Source organism: Sus scrofa, chromosome 11 (assembly GCF_054392235.1).
Source record: "Sus scrofa isolate SSC_HxYL_T2T_F1_AM1 chromosome 11, Sscrofa_HxYL_maternal_Yorkshire_Landrace_v2.0, whole genome shotgun sequence".
Taxonomy (NCBI): domain Eukaryota; kingdom Metazoa; phylum Chordata; class Mammalia; order Artiodactyla; family Suidae; genus Sus; species Sus scrofa.
Genome location: NC_139393.1, coordinates 11,318,937 through 11,335,762, shown reverse-complemented (window position 1 = coordinate 11,335,762; position 16,826 = coordinate 11,318,937). Strand labels below are relative to the sequence as shown.

At 40.5% G+C, this 16,826-nt stretch overlaps 1 protein-coding gene across 15 annotated transcripts in view; it reads left to right on the top strand.

Moving 5' to 3' along the window:
* LOC102159559 (uncharacterized) overlaps nucleotides 1-16,826 on the top strand; it is a 555,170-nt gene that overhangs the window by 326,113 nt on the left and 212,231 nt on the right. Inside the window, exon 1 of one of the 15 annotated variants that reach the window (XR_014819297.1) lies at nucleotides 4,332-4,525. The exons of the other annotated variants lie outside the window; for them this stretch is intronic. The gene's annotated coding sequence lies outside the window, so the exon portion shown is untranslated. Of the gene's footprint in view, nucleotides 1-4,331; nucleotides 4,526-16,826 lie in introns of those variants that run through there. 15 annotated transcript variants of the gene reach the window in all.

The window sequence follows — 16,826 nt, the reverse complement described above, 5'->3', positions numbered from 1 at the left end:
TCCTGAGTTGCTGTAGCTATGGTGTAGGCCAGCAGCTACAGCTCCAATTCGACCCCTAGCCTGGGAACCTCCATATGCCACAGTGCAGCCCTAAAAAGCCAAAAAAAAAAAAAAAAAAAAAAGAAAAGGCAGCTAGATGATTGAGACTTCTATACTGCCTCCTAGATCTAAGGAAACTGATGGGGGTTTGGGGCTTCTAGGTGAGGTGGGGGAAGACAGTTTGAGGGAAGGTTCAAGGAGGAAGAAAAGAATGGAAAACAAATGTTACCTGGTTATGCAGAGAGCTCTCTCAAGTGGAAAGAAGGTATCTCTGGTTGTAGCCCTTCCCTCCCCAGTAATGACTCTTTCTAGTGGAAATGTCTTTATAATGTAGATTTCCCCCACAAACAGGGAGGTTTATTCTTTCTTTTAGGTAGTTATGGGGGAAGTAAAAAGAGCTTTCCCCAAGTTTGTTGAGTCTTGATTGCTTTCAGCTCAAAATAATCCCCACTCCAAAGTGGTATATTTTGAGGTGGCAAGTCCTGAACCCCTTCAGGGAAGAGTGTTTATTTAGCACAGTGCTGAAGCGTGATATGTGCTCAGTAAATGAAGATCATGACTTCATTTTTTTTCATTGTTTGAAGTTTTATTGAAGTATAGTTGATTTATGATGTGATAATTTTTGCTGTACAACAAGGGTGATTCAGTTATACACATACACACGCCCATACTTTTTCAGATTCTTTCCCACATAGATTATCACAGAATATTGGGCGGAGTTCCCTGTGCAGGTCCCCATTGGCCAATCATTCCGTGTACCTCAGTGTGCATATGCCAATCCCAACCCCCCGTCCATCCCAACCCTCACCCACCTATCCCCTTTAGTAGCCATAAATTTGTTTTCAAAGTTCACGAGTCTGTTCCTATACTACAGATAAGTTCATTTCTATCCTTTTTTTAGATCCCACACCTAAGTGATCTCATATGATGTTTGTCTTTCTCTGTCTGACTTACTTAGTATGATAATCTCTAGGTCCATTCATGTTGCTGCAAGTGACATTCTTTTTTATGGCTGAGTAGTAGTCCACTGTATATATGACACCACATCTTCTTCATTCATCCCTCTGTTGATGGATGTGTCTTAATATGCATTCTGATTTCTGGCCATTTCCATTCAATCTGAAAATTGCCACCATTGTAGAATTGAGGGAATGATATAAAACAAAGGTCAATATTCTGTAAAACTTTATGAAAGAATGGGAGGAGGAAACACCACAAAAGCCTAATTTTTAGTAGCACATTGATTAATTTCTGAGTTTTGTCCATAAGCTCACATACATATACACCTACATGTGAACATGTATGCGTCCTTCTGCATAGAAAGTTCATGTTTACATGTTCCATCCAAAGGGGCAGCTCAGCCACAGGTCTCTGAGAACCTCTGTGAAATTTTGTTGTAAGATCTCCAAGGCCTAGGCAGTTCCCGCCATAGCTCACTGGAAACAAATCTGACTAGTGTCCATGAGGATGCAGGTTCAATCTCTGGCCTTGCTCAGTGGGTTAAGGTTCTGGCGTTGCTGTGAGCTGTGGTGTAGGTCAAAGAAGAGGCTTGGATCCCACATTGTTGTTGCTGTGGCTGTGGTATAGGCCTGTGGCTATAGCTCTAATTCTCAACCCCTATCCTGGGAACCTCCATATATGCTGCCAGTGGAGCCCTAAAAGAGAAAACAAAACAAAACTAAAAAACAATCTCCAAGACCTAAATCCTCCTTTTTTATGAGATCCAAGTAGCTTTCTTGTCCCTTTTCATTTAACTTATGTATCATTTTATAGATGTTAATTTTACCAACTGATCCAGCAGTGTCAGAATCCAATCAGTCTGGCTTGACTCTATGAAGCAAAGCTAGGCTGGTGATGGGATATGGCTGATCTTTGCAAATTTCCCTGCCTTGTGCAAGATGTCCCAGAGTTTGTCATTCATTCTTTCCTAGTCAGATTTCAATTGCAAGAATTAGTTAACTAAGTCATGTGTTCAGTTAATCTCTGGAAAATCGCTCATTAATTGTTTTCCCAAACTTCCATGATTGTTTATTGGCATAGGAGCAACTGTTAAATTATTATTCCCTGATCACTGTTAATTTTTCGCCATGTGCTCTACAAAGGTGATTGTTATCTCTAACTTTGCTCTGATGGTTTGTCATCAATGATCACTTGCTAGCATTGCTCTTGTAAATTAGTATTAAAATGACCCCAATGCCGTTTGGCCTAAAGGTAACCATCCTTTCTCCTTTCATCTAGTCTTCTTTTAGAAGTTCTAACCAATCAGATATGAGCTTTCGTAGAAGGAGCCACATAGGATAGTCTTCCATTGGTTCAAACTTCATTTGAGGCCCCTGAAACCCCTTTCCCATATCTGCTGATAGATTGTAAAATAGCTGTGTACCTCCTTTTTTCACATCAGCCCCATCTTCATGGACTGGTCCTCAGGCAGGGACATAGTCTTGAGGGGACCCACAAAACTAATGGGAAGGCAAAACATAAGCTTTCTAAAGTGTTTTGGATTTGGTATCAGAGCTTCCTAGGATGTGACCTTGTAGGAGTCACAGTGACACTAAACCTCATCAGTCAGTAGAAGAAAAACACCTAATCTCTGGAAGATATGGAGGATATCCATGGAGAAATGTAAACTTTGTTAAGTTGTGAGGGTCTTCTCTACCTGGAAATTGTTACTGATCAACTTTCCTTTTAATCAGTATTTCAGATGTTTAAATCTCATGCCCATATATCATTGTAATTGCTACGTGTTTTTATTAGGTCCCTAACTACCTATGTGGCCCTCCGTTTAATCATTTCCTTCCATTAATTTCTGGAACAGATACAAATGCACTGATAGAACATAAGCATCTTCCTGGTACCTGCACACGTGAGATTCTCCCCACTACAGCTTCCATCATGGATTAACTACAAAGAAATGCAGAGAAGGAGAAGAATCTGCTCTATACTAATTTGTGTGGCTATTTTAGATTTCTGATTAGCCCATTCCCTCATGCTGGTTATTTTCATCCTAATTTTTCTCCTAAGCATATGGATTAGAAGTTTCCCTACTATTTGTAGTCATTTTTATGGTGTGAATTTAAAACAAGACACTGCTCAGTTTACCAATAATTCTTTTCCTTATTGTTCCCATTCATCTTTCTTTATGAGCTTTATTTGCACCCTTCTCTTAATGATGCTTCATATTTGGACAATTCTTAGCAGATTCCCTTTGGTACAGAGGATTATTGAGTCAGAGCCTCAAAACAACCTAATGAGATATGTAAACTAGGAACGGCTATTAGCTGCTTTGTTTTGGGAATAAAGAATCAGTTTTCCTCCGTTTTGCTTTCCCTACACTGGCAGCTTGGGAATTGGAACCCTCTTTTCTGACCCGAAAATAATGTTTTTAACTAGTCATAGCATTGGGCTAAAATATTTCACCTCTCTTTGTTTCAGTCTCCTAATTTATGAAAAGTTGGGGGTAGATTTGCTAATCCCCAAGGTCCTTTTAGTGCCATTATCTTTAAAGTTGGCTTCTAAGTCATAAAGTATCGGCTGTACCCCTGTGTGTAGTGCTTCTAACTGCAGAGATGCAAAGACTTTATAATACCCTTCCTGTCTTCTAATAGCATATAATCCAGCTGGAAGGTTAGCAGATGCTAATATGAAAGTAACTAAAGATTTAAGGTCAGACTTGCTCCATCCTACGTGCTTGGCACACAAACCCAAGAGCTGTAGGAAAGGAGGGAAGTCACTATGTCTCCAACCTATTAACAAATGCATTGACATCTATACCTTGCAGTTTTGAATTAAGGAAGAAATCCCTCATTTTAATATTGGCTACAGGACAATATTAAGAGGAAAAAAGATCCGCCAAAATGTATCTGTTAATAAAAGGGGCAAGTACACATTAAAAGTCAATTGAAAGGAAGAAATAGAGGGTGGTGAGAGCAGTCCTCATTCAGCTTAAAACTAACGTAGAACTTATCTTGGAAAAATCTATAACAAAAGACCTCATTTTTTTTTTTTTTTTTACTTGTTTCAGAGTTCTGTATTCATTGAACAGTGGAATGAAAATAAAAAGCAAAGCAAAGCTTTAAAAGAACAGAGATATGCAGGCTAATGGACAATTTGTCTGAGGGAATAGCTTTTAGGGCGGAAATTTCTCTGTGTGTATTTTTCCTCAGAATTTAATGTTTTTAAAGATGGTGCCCTGTGAGTTGCCATGACAACCTGTAGATATCATCTTGAGAAGGCTAAGGCTACAGATCTCAGCTCGAGGGATTTTGTTCACACACTTTTACAAAAAGCCTGTTGATGCACTGAAGATGGGCCGAACAAAACATGGGATGCTCAGCGCTATCCTGGGCCATTTCTTTACAATATTATTCGTGTGGCTGAAGGGGCTGCTGTAGTGTTGAAGAACACGCTCCCTCCTGGCTCATCATTACCTTTAACATATGAAGTATACTTCATTCTCAGCTTTTTATTGAACTTCTCTCAAGACATGGTGAGCAAAAAGGCTAAAGCTCATTTCCTGTTCTGTGCCTTCTCTTAAAAGGGAGGGAAGATTCAAGAGTTATTGGTCATACTGCAATTTTAGAGCTAGTCCTCTTCCTTGGGCTGGGTTTCTCAGCGTCGCATCCTGAATAATAAAGCTGGGAAAGGAGTAAACAATAATTTGCAGTTGTGAAGAAGCGGTCTGGAGGGTATGGATGAGCTGGAAGGTTGTTTTCTGCCCTGTTGTCGTGAAGGTGGTGCTTATGGTAGCAACCCTCACAGACATTCAAATTCAGCGTATTTCCCAGACAGAGTAAATGATGGTGATGAGGTGTTAATGTGTTTTCATTGATGGAGCAATGGGTGGGGAGTTGAGATACTTTGTTGAGTGATTGAAAGGAAATATCTTCAACTAGTTCAGGCAAATGAAACATTAAAAAGAAAAAATGCTCTTTCAAAAGCTGCTGATAATGCTCGATGCTGGGTGTGATTTTCATATAAGCAATCTAAAACTGTCAGTTGCCCTGAGGTGTTGGGTAGGTAACAGGGAGGGGGGAAAGGCATGAATTTTAAAAGCTCTGGCTTGCAGGGCATTTCTTTGCAATTTATGAGGACAGATTGGGATTTTAGATGTCACATGGGGAGCTGAATCTTGCCAGACCAGAAGCACCATGAGCCATGTTCACTGTCATTGATGGATTGCGATGTATTAAGTTCATGCAGAAGCATAGTGTTTTGTAGTTAACACCAATGATCACCTCATGTTTAAGGATGTCAAGTTATTTGGTGAGTGTGAAATAATTTTCCCTTGTTTTCAGTAGTTTTTTGTGATAAAGACTGGACCTTTTAAATATTGATTTTCCAATGTGTTTTGTTTGTAAGAATAATCTTAAGTATGTATTACATAATAGCTCCACAAGAACCTAATGAGAATAGGTGAATAGCCATAATTTGGTCTAATTAATGAAGCAAAAAGGCTTATTAGGTTGTTTAACTAATGTGACTATTGAAGTAATTGAGCTGATTTTAATGGTCTTTGGCATTGTCTTAGCGTAAATTGGTGTTCATAAAATTTAATGGTTATTATTTTTTTTACTTATGAGAGTTCACTTAACAAGTGGTTTTTCAAGAATAAATTATCTTCATGAGGCAAAGTAAAATTGTACCCAGCAAAATCATTCACTTAGGTTAGTGAAGAAAAGCATAAAAAGGAGTCTGCCTTCCATTTCAGAAAGTCTTGCTGCTGAAAAATGAACAATGAATAAATTAGAAGAATATGTTTAAAACAATTTCAAAAATTTGATGTAGTGAAAGTTGTGTCACCAAACTGGCAAACATTGCGGATGTTACCAAATAAGGCAGAGTAATATTAGGAGAGGTGAAGGTAATAGCCTGGTTTCATTTTTGCTCTCTCTCCTTATCTCTCCCTCTCTCTGTAATGATACTTCAAAACAAAATGCAAATATAAAATAGAGTCATTTTATATAAGTAGCCTGATGGAACTGCTGGAGGAAAAGGCACAGGGTTAAGTATTGACAATAACACTTTTTAATTTTACTTTGAATTCTAATAGGAAACATGATTTTTACCTTGTTACTCTTTCTAAAAATTCACAAGAAATATCACTTGCAATTATAAACCAGATGAGCAATATATCTGCCACTGGCAAGTTTAGCAGTTCCATCCTGTGAAGATGTTAACAGATTAACAGATGTTACTGCTGAGAAAGGAGAAAGGATTCAGAGTTATTGGGGAAGAGGAATAGCACGGGGTTTGTAAAAAAAAAAAAAAAAAGCTTTTTTTTAGGTTACATTTTCCCCTTGTAAAAGAAATGCATGTCTCTAGATCTTCAGGATAACTTGCTATAGCTTCTATATCAGCACGTAGTACTTCACCTTCGCATTTTTTATTATAGTGGAAATGGTTTCTTTCCTTAAAAGTCAGCTGATAGTTTTACAGGCATTTCCTCTATGGAACTGGTTGCTTTTCTTTTGCTTATTTTAAGAGGTTCTCTTTTTCTTTATTTTTTGCCATTTTCCTTATCATGGTGTCTTGCTCTGGGCCTCATTGGGTTCATCTTGTTTGGGACTCTCTGTTATTCCTGAACACAGGTATCTGTTTCCTTCTCCAGGTTAGGGATGTTTTCAGCTATTATTTCTTCAAATTAAGTTTTCTGCTCTTGATCCTTTCTCCCCCAGGACTCCTATAATGAGAATGATAGTGAGTTTGAGGTTGTCCCAGATGTCTCTTAACTGTCTTTGCTTTTTTAAATTCTTTTTGTCTTTTCCTGTTCAGTTTGGGTGATTTCCACTGTTCTGTCTTCCAGTTTGCTGATCAGTTCCTCAGCATAATCTAATCTACTGTTCATTCCTTCTAGTATATTTTTTATGCCAGTTCTTTCTCTGAGGTTTTGTCTCATTCCTTCATTTGGAACATAGTCCTCTGTCTTCTCATTTTACCCAATTCTCTGTATTTCTATGTGTTATGTAGGCCAGTTAGCTCTCCTGATTTTGGAGAAGTAGCCTTATATAGGGGAATGTCATCCGTGGCCCAGCAACATGCTCCCCTCTGGCCACCAGTGCTGTTTTCTCTAGGAGTGACTCCCATGTGGGCGATATGGGACCTTTGTTGTGGCAGGGTTGAATACTCTGGATTCACTGGCAGCAGGGGTGTTCCCTCTTCCAGGTGGCTGTGAAGGTCCACCTTTTGCAGTGGTTGTGGGCCCACTGGTTTGTGGGCAGTCTCCTGGCATGTCTGGCTCTGTGGTGCAGTAGTGCATGGCTGCTGCTGACCTGCTGGTAGGCAGAGCTGGGAAGTTCACCATTTGTGTGACTGAACTTCATGGTGCTCCCGAACAATTACAATAGTAATTTCAAAGATCATTGATTATACGGAGTTCTCATTGTGGCACGGCAGACGAAGGATCTAGCATTGTCTCTGTGGCAGCTCCACTCACTGCCGAGGTGTGGTTTCTCTTCTTGGCCTGGTGCAGTGGGTTAAGTGTCCTGTGTTGCCACAACTATGGAGTAGGTCAAAGATGTGGCTTGGATTTGACCTCTGAGTTGGGAACTTTCATATGCCACAGGTGCAACCTAAGAAAAAAAATCACTGATTACTCATCACCATAACAAATACACACAATAATAATGAAAAAGTTTGAAATATGTGAGAATTACCAAAAAGTGACCTAGAGACACAAAGTAAGCAAATGCTGTTGGGTAAATAGCATGTGTAAGCCTTGATTAATTTAAGCTTTTTAAAATTTTTGGACGTTTAGTCTATTTTCATTTTTAAAACCTGGTTACTTCTGTTACTGGTCAGTATATCTTTGATCAGTTTTCTGTTTCTTTTGGTTGGTTTCCTAGCAAGGGCATTATGGGCCTAAAGTTGATACATTTTTTTCTTTTTTTTTTTTTAGGGCCACACCTGCATCATATGGAGGTTCCCAGGCTAGGGGGTCACATCAGAGCTGTTGCCGCCAGCCTACAACACAGCCACAGCAACACCAGATCCGAGCTGCATGTGCGACCTACACCACAGCTCACAGCAGTGCTGGATCCTTAACCCACTGAGCAAGGCCGGGGATGAACCCACAACCTCAGAGTTCCTAGTCGGATTTGTTTCCACTGCACCACGACAGGAACTCCAGGTTGATGCATTTTTAAGGACTCTCTGTCAAATGGCTTTCAAAAAACTTACACTAATTTATATCTCCAAGAACTTTGACAAACTCAGGTGTCATTATTTTTACCATATTTACTAGTTTAGTCGTCAAAAATGCTCTCATTTATGTACTAGATTTTTTTTTTTTAACTACCAGGAGGTTGCATTTTTTTTTTTTATATACTATTGATCTTTTCCATTTCTTCTGTGAATTGTTATTCATGTCCCTTTTCCATTTTTTTAATTGACATTTTAGTTCGTTTTCTTCTTATTGACTTTAGGCATTTCTTTTTCCAAATCAGTAATTATAATCACTGGTGCATAAAAAATAGAGTCCTGGGACTGTCACCTTCTCTAATTCCAAACTAACCATGAAATAGATTTTTCTTTCCTAAAAGTAGCAACCGAATTGGTTTCTGAAAACCAAATCCCCAAATCAACTTTTTCATAAAACAGGAGGTCATGTGGTGAGTTTGGCACCAAAAGCTAAAGTGTACAACTTCAGCATTGTTGTGTATTATTGTTGATTTCACTGCACCAAGAAAGCGTGCGTACCATTCATTACCTGGCATTTCAGCTCAAGTTGTGATTTTTACTTAAGGCATTTATTCAGCGTAAAATCCTGCTGGAGAGTTTGAAACAAGTCTTTCTTCCCATAAACTGTCATCTACCAGCCTGCAACTTTATTTGCCAGAAAGAAAACATATTTTTTTTTGAGGATAGGGTTGTTTTTTTTTTTTTCCCCAGAATCACAGAATAACACCTTGTCAATTCTTAACGCAAAAGATTTCCTCACATTTTGATGTTAGATCATTTCTCAGGGCTAAGAAAGAAACGACTTCAAAATTCAAGTGTACAAAATCTCTAGTTTTTAAAAACCTGAGTGAGTAAGCTTGATGTTGGGTTTTATTCTGGGTAGTAAAGAAATCTCAATCTAAGGAAAAGAGGAAGGAGAAGGAAGAGGAGGAGGAAGAAAAGGAGGAGGAGGGGGAAGAGAAGGAGAAAAAGAAAAAAAAAGCTTGGGTTGTTAAAATTTTTAGAAAAAGCCAAAAAAGTCTCAGCTTACTGTCCTTATGATAAAATCTTGATTGCTGACAAAAAGTTGCTAATTTCATAATGAAAACCCATATCATACGTAAAGCATAGTTTTCTAATAAAATGTCTTTTGTTACTTTCTTGACCCCACCTAATAAATAAGAATCTAAAGAAGTTGTTTAAAAAGAAACACACTCACTTGAGCATGTTTCATGCTGTTGCCCCATGTTTAGAAGTGTTAATCCAGTTCTTATGCGTGTCCTCCGTGCTAATTACCAAAACCTGAGCACGCCTCAGTACATTTTCCTCACCATTTATTTTATGTCTTTGATACCTTGGTTGTATTTATTATAATATTTGCTAAAAATTCCTTTTTGGGACATTAAAATGCACACGTCAGGAAGAAATACAGCATCTTTTCTTTCTCGCGGTTTCAGCGTCTGTTTTGGCACTGATCAGGTCAGATTGGATTTGATATCATTCTGTCACTTATATGTAATATAGAGGATATAAATATTATATAATAATTCTTATTTAATTTTCTGAGAGGATGATAGATACGTAAACCAACAATTACACAACAGTGTGAGAAATGTTATTGATTTATTAAAGGAGAGGAATTGGAATTTATGAAATCAAAAGAGACAAAAATGTCCATTTCCTTGTTTTCTCCTGTTGTGACCTTGGGCTGCTGGCTTTCTTCTCCTTCCTTTACTTCTCCATCCAGAAGAACGTCAGGGTCTGATTTCCCCTGAACAGCCAGAAAAGAGGCAGCCCTGTATTTGAAGAAATTTGCAGAGATGATGCAGATAGATGGGCCAAGAAGCAGCAGGACTGTGGACCAGATGAGGGCATGAGCTCATGACTCGGTCAAGGGAGAGGGCAGGGAAATGGATAGCGGTCTTCTAGGAAGAAAAGGGAGAAAGGCCTTAGAAAATTCCACAGTAGAAGAAGGGAAAGACTTGAGAGGCTCTGACCAAGTGCTACACAGACAGGGGCAAAGCCCTTGTAAAGAGAGTTCCCAGGCCTGCCACCCCAGCCCAGCTGCAGCAGGACAAGCCTTGACTCTTCTCTCACCCTTGTTCACCACACTGCTAAATCCTGTTCCTCTTACCCTCTGTGTGTCCCAGGGCCATCCTCTCAAAGCCATCCTGACCCCAGTGTGGTGCTGGCCTCATCGTGTCATTCCTGGGTGACCTCCAGCCTCCTGCCCTCTGAGCCATGGTTCTTTCTGCTCTAGAGGCCTCTTTCTGAAACACACATCAGATTATATCCCCCGCCCCCACCCCAATTAAATTCATTTTGAGTGGGCAAAAGACTTGAATAGAAATTTCTCCAAAGAAGATGTACAGATGTCGATTAGCATATGAAAAGATCTCACCATTACAATTATTAGGGAAATTGAAATCAAAACCACAGTGAGCTACCTCTCTATTGCATTAGGGTGGCTATTATTTAAAAAAGTAGAAAATTTCAAATATTGGGGGGTATGTGGAGAAATTGGAAATAATTGTGCGTTGCTGGTGAGAATTTTAAATGCCTCAGCTGCTATGGGAGGTTCAAAAAATTAAGCATAGCATTGCCATGTAATCTAGCAAACCCACTTCGGGTATATACCCTAAAGAACTAAGAGCAGGGAATCAAACAGATAACTGTACACCAGTGTTCATAGCAGCACTTATTGAAAATAGTCAAACGGAGGAGTTCCTGTTATGGCTTAGCTGGACTAGTATCCATGAGGATGCAAGTTCAATCCCTGGCTTCATTCAGTGGGTTAAGGATCTAGTGTTGTCGTGGGCTGTGGTGTAGGTCGCAGACATTGCTCAGATCCTGCATTGCTGTGTGGCTGTGGCTGTGGCTAGCAGCTGAAGCTCTGGGAGCTTCCATTTGCCTCACGTGCAGCCCTAAAAAGCAAAAAAAAAAAAAAAAAAGAGAGAGAGAGAAAATAGTAAACAGTAAAAACAATCTGAGTGTCCTTCGACAGATGAATGGATTTAAAACCAGTGGTGTATGTGTAAAATTGAATATTATTCAACCTTAAAAAAGAAGGAAATCTGGCATATACTCTAACATATGGTGAACCTTGGAGACATAATACTGACTGAAATAAATCAGTCATGAAAGGACAAATATCTGTGTGATTCTTATGGGAACTTATGTGAGGTTCCTAGAGTTGCCAAACTTTAAAACAGAAAGCAGAGCAGTGGTTGTTGACAGTGCATAGAAGGTGGCGGAGTGGGCATTGTTTAAAGGGTTTAGAGCTGCAGATTCAGAAGAGGCAGATGTTTCTGGAAATGGATGGTGGTGAAGCTTATGCAACGATGTGAATAGACTTAATGCCGCTGAAACGGAACTGTGCCACTGAACCTGAAACTGCTTAAAGTGTCCAATTTTATGTTGTATGTACTCTACAATAAAAATCAGTTTTGGCTTCTCATTCATTTAAGAATAAAATCCCAGTTTATTATCATGATATAGCTACCTTTCATGATAGGGTCCCCAGCTCATTTTTTTTTTTTTTTTGGTGGGGGGTCTTTATAGGGCAGCACCAAGGCATATGGAGGTTCCCAGGCTAGGGGTCAAATTGGAGCTGCAGCTGCCAGCCTACACCACAGCCACAGCCACGCCAGATCTGAGCTGTGTCTGCAACCACACTGCAGCTCATGGCAACGCCAGATCCTTAACCCACTGAGCAAGGCCGGGATCAAATCCACGTCCTCATGGATGCTAGTTGGGTTTGTTACTGCTGAGCCACAATGGGAACACTCCCCAGCTCCTTTCTCTGGCGTGTTGTTTGTCGCTTGACCCAGACTAATGCTTGGTACTCTGTCCTGTAAGACTTAGCTCAGCCTTTAGCACCTTCTCTAGGAAGTCTTCTGTGACTCGCTCCCCCACCCCGTAATGCTAATTCCTGCCCTCGCCTCGGTTGGATGAGCCCCGTATACATGCACCCCATGTATCCTTTCATAATACCCCATATACACGTTCATCTGTGATAATAGATTTTAAAAATTTTGTTGAAGTATAATTTATTTACAATGTGTTTAATTCTGCTGTATGGCAAAGTGACTCAGTTACATACATATACATATATGTGTATATATGTGTATCCACATGTGTATGTGTGTGTATCTATGTGTGTTCTTTCTTACACTCTTGCATTATGGTTCATCACAGGATATTGAATACAGTTCCCTGTGCTGTACAATAGGCCTTGTTATTTATCCATCCTGTGTATATAATCGTTTGCCTCTGCTAATCCCAAACTCCCAATCCTTCCCTCCCCAACCCTTCTTCCCCTTGGCACCCACAAGTTTGTTTGTTTTATCAATAAACCCCTATTAGATTGTCAGCTGCTTGAGGGTAGAGACTGCCTAGAATATGGCCTCTTACCTTGCAGATCCTTTATATATGTTTGCTGCCTGATTGAAGGTTGCTGGGGAGGAAAAAGAGTTCTCACAGTTGAGTTAAACCCCTCATCCCATCCATATAAGTGGAAATAATAATAGCAGCCCTTCGTAGGGTTTTTTGAGAATTGTGTGACATTGATATTTGTCACACTTAGAACAACCTAACAAACCTAAAAACAAATAAGCTGGGGACCCATTTATTGAGCAAGTACTCAATAAATGTTAGATACTATTATTCATTTTTATTACTGAATGGCCTTTGAAAAGTTTATTTTTTATTTTATTTCATTACATTTTTCTGCTTTTTAAGGCCACACACATGGCATATGGAAGTTCCCCAGTTAGAGGTCAAATCAGAGCTATAGTTGCTGGACTACAGCTCAGCCACAGCAACGCAGGATCAGAGCCACATCTGTGACCTACACCACAGCTCATGGCAACGCCAGATCCTTAACTCACTGAGCAAGGCCAGGGGTTGAACCCACATCCTCGTGGATACTAGTCAGATTTGTTTCCACTGCACCACAATGGGAACTCCCTTGAAATTTTTAAAAATAAATTCTCATGTCCCTTTTAAAGTGAAGGTTGCCAGAGAGAAAGGTGGGGGAGAAATTGGCAGGGGAATGTCAGAGACAGGCATGAAGTGCTCCGGAGTCCCACACATGGAAATCATTGGTGAGAGGCATTGCCTGCTTGGTAGGAACAGATGGGTGGTAGTATGGGGGCGGGGGGGGGCTTCCATTCCTGAACAGCCTCCCCCGGTCTGACTGTGGATCAGACCACTCGCGAGCCTGTCAGCACTGAGGATCTCCAGCCTCTCCCAGAGGAGGCTCCTCCCTTGGGCGGAGTGGGGACTTTGCTTAGAAGGATGACCCTGGAGGCAGGTTGCCACTTCCCACTTGATACCTGCAGCTGTGCCAGGTGCCTGGGCCGCCTGCCTAAGCCACTCGCATGGCCCAACTACCTCAGGGGCTGCCAAGCAGCTGGAGTTTCCCTGCGGGTCTCCTCTATTCTATCAGGGTAGTTTATTGAATTTGATTGTGAACAAAGAATATGCCAGGTTTATTTTTCTCATTTCTCCAAAATATGCAGCAAAGTCATCTATCAAAGAGCTACATGTCAAAAACATTAAGGAAAATTAAACTGTGGTTTAATCTAGTGGTCTGGCCTCCTTGCCCAGTTAGAGCTCAGGGTGGTATGTTTCCTGTGTGGGTCAGAGGATGTTGATTTGTTTTTTTTGTCTTTTTGCCTTTTCTCGGGCCACTCCTGTGGCATATGGGGGTTCCAAGGCTAGGGGTCTAATTGGAGCTGTAGCTGCCAGCCACAGCCACAGCCATGCCGGATCCTTAACCCACTGAACAAGGCCACGGATGGAACCCAAAACCTCATGGTTCCTCGTCAGATTCGTTAACCACTGAGCCACGACAGGAACTCCCTGATTTTTGCCTGCAGGAAATGACTATAAATAATCTCTTCTTGGAAGAAGACCTTGGAAAAAGGGCTCTCTTTTGCCGAAAGCCTGCAGAGGAGCGTCCAGGGAGCTCAAGTGTAAGAGCCTTTGGGATAGAATGGAAGCAGGCAGACCTTGGGGGCCAAGGGGTGAACGTTTTGTAAGATTTTGTGGCATCACTGATTTCTTATGTTTGCTGTACGGAAACTATTAGAATATGAGTCTGAAAACAGGGCCTGTGTGCTTGACCTGGGGCTGCAAAGAGGGTGGATGATGCAGAAACTTTAGCTCTTTGCATTGCCCGCGTAGACTGGGGGGTGGGAGGGTGGACGGTGTCAGTTACAAAGTGAAGAGAAAAGCGGACTGAGTTGTGACCCATGGCAAGGACTAAGAAAGAGAACCCACGTAGCCTCAGGGCTTACCTAAAGAAAGACACACTTGTGTGTTTCCAGGGTGAGAGCCAACAGGCAGTCAGCTCAAGAGCAGACCACAGCTCCGTAAGAAGGCAAGAATATGCCTGAGGGCATTTGTGAAACTTCTGGTGATAACCATCTTTCATAGTTTACCTCATAAACAGTGACTGGAAGGAAATGGGATCACCTCTCCCGTCATTTTTCATTCACACTTTTTATGGTGGCAAAGGCCACGGGTCTCTCTGCCACTCCTCTGATAGGCAGGACCCCTCTCAGGTGATGGTACAGGTCTCACATTCCTTGAGAAGGTGACCAGAGGTTTTTGGGAGGAGCAGAGGTGTACAGAAGATGGAATTGAAGAAAAGAAAAATGAAGCAAAAGACAGCAATGGTGTAGTGGCAAAATTTCCATTTGGCTGTGTCCAGGAGCTGTTCAAAGGAGGATGTTCAGCCCAGGGAAGGGATCGCAGGACCTGTGCATGTCCTGCCTACACCCTTATTTCGCTTGACAGCTGTTATCTCCATTCAACCCGAGGTAGTGGAGGGAGAAGGGCTTTATTTTATGATCCAGGCTATCGTTCCCCTCTATTAGGGAAGACATTGGACATAGTTACATCTGGGGCTGTATCTACTGTGATTGAGACTCTGTCTACAAGAACCTAGAAGAACTGGGTCACAACGAAATTTTGTAAGTCCTGTAGCCAAAGTTCTAGCACACTGTGTGCTTGTTAAAGGTAAGAAAATAGGTCAGTGAAATGCAAAATAATCAGAGTTGTCTAATTTTCCGATATTCATACACTTTTTGATAAATCAATCATAATAATAAGTCCTTTAATCATATTTGTTAGGACCATAGCTCTATATATCCAATATTTATTTATATGAAAATTTCAGATTCATATTGAAGCATTCAAAGCTGTCAATGCAAAGTCAAGTTTATATATAGAATTGAAAAAGGACCTATAGAATCTAATATTAAGAAATTTTTTTATTGTTGTTAATGTGATAAACAAGCTTTTCCTTCCTATTTCCCCAACTATTAATATTACTTTTAACTTGATTTTCATAGTACATATAGACAATTTAGCATCTTAGAAGCCTGAGTTCTCATATATTCATATATTCATGCACAATCCCCAAGTGAAAAGTAATCCTTAATCCTTATTCTTATATGCAAGATTTTATTTTCACAAACATTTAGTGCTGAGTCAGATATTTCTCACTTTCTATCTTCCTTTCCTAAAATAAAATAGTTTCACATCCCAGAAGGTCCGAACAATAAACAAAGAAAAGAGTTAAATATGTACCTAAGGGTGATTGCAAACCATCTGCTATAGAGAAAGGGGGCAGTATTTTGTGGTTTCAGATTAGATTCTGAATCTCTAACACTTGCATCTGTAATGTAAATAATGGGAGGATATTCAAAAATATAGAAGAAAATTCAGAATTTTCTACAGCTTTCATTTTGGAGAGTCTTTTCTAAGCGAGACAAGTAGAAATAAAAAACATTTCATCACATAACATTTTTATTTTTTTAATGCTCAGTTGAAACTAGCATCCATTTGAAGGACAAATAATAGACTGGGGAAGAATATTTGCAGTGGATATCAGTGGGACAGATAACAGGATAGCTAATATATTTGCTCTCCAACAGCAGAGATCTTAATAATTAAATCATGTCAGTTTTTTGATGAAAACCTTCATGGGCCTCCCCATGTTGCTGAGTAACAGGCGGTATCGCTACTAGGACTGAGAAGGTTCAGCATCCTCTGGCAGGCAGCTTCTTCCTGCCTCCATCACCTGCCTTTCTGGGCCCTGCTCTGGTTCCCTTGGTCCCAGCTGCACTGCCTTCCTTGCTATTCCTTGGATATTTCAAGCCTCTGTCATGTTGGGGCCCTCAGCTCATGCTGATCCCTCTCCTTAGATGGTCTCCCTACAGATATTCCATTGGCTCCACCTGAAGGCCTTTGTTCAGGTGTCCTGTTATTAGTGAGGTTTTTGCTGAAAGAGCCACCCAAAGGATCGGAACCCTCCCATCTGGACTTCATTCTCACTGCTTTATTTTCTTGGTAGCCCTTCAAGGCTATACTCACCTTACTCTTGCTTATGTGCTTTTAGTCTGTTTCTGGACTAGGAAGTAAATTTTGTGAAGTCAGGGATTTTGTTCACTGCTCTGTCCCCCGCCCACAGAAGTACCCTGGATATAGTAGCTGCCCAATCTTGTTTGAAGGGAGGAATCACGCCATATGAAGAGCTTCTATAAACTGATGAGGAAAAGATTAAATTCCAATGGAAACATGGCTATAAAATTCACAGAAGAAATCTAAATGGTCAATAAACA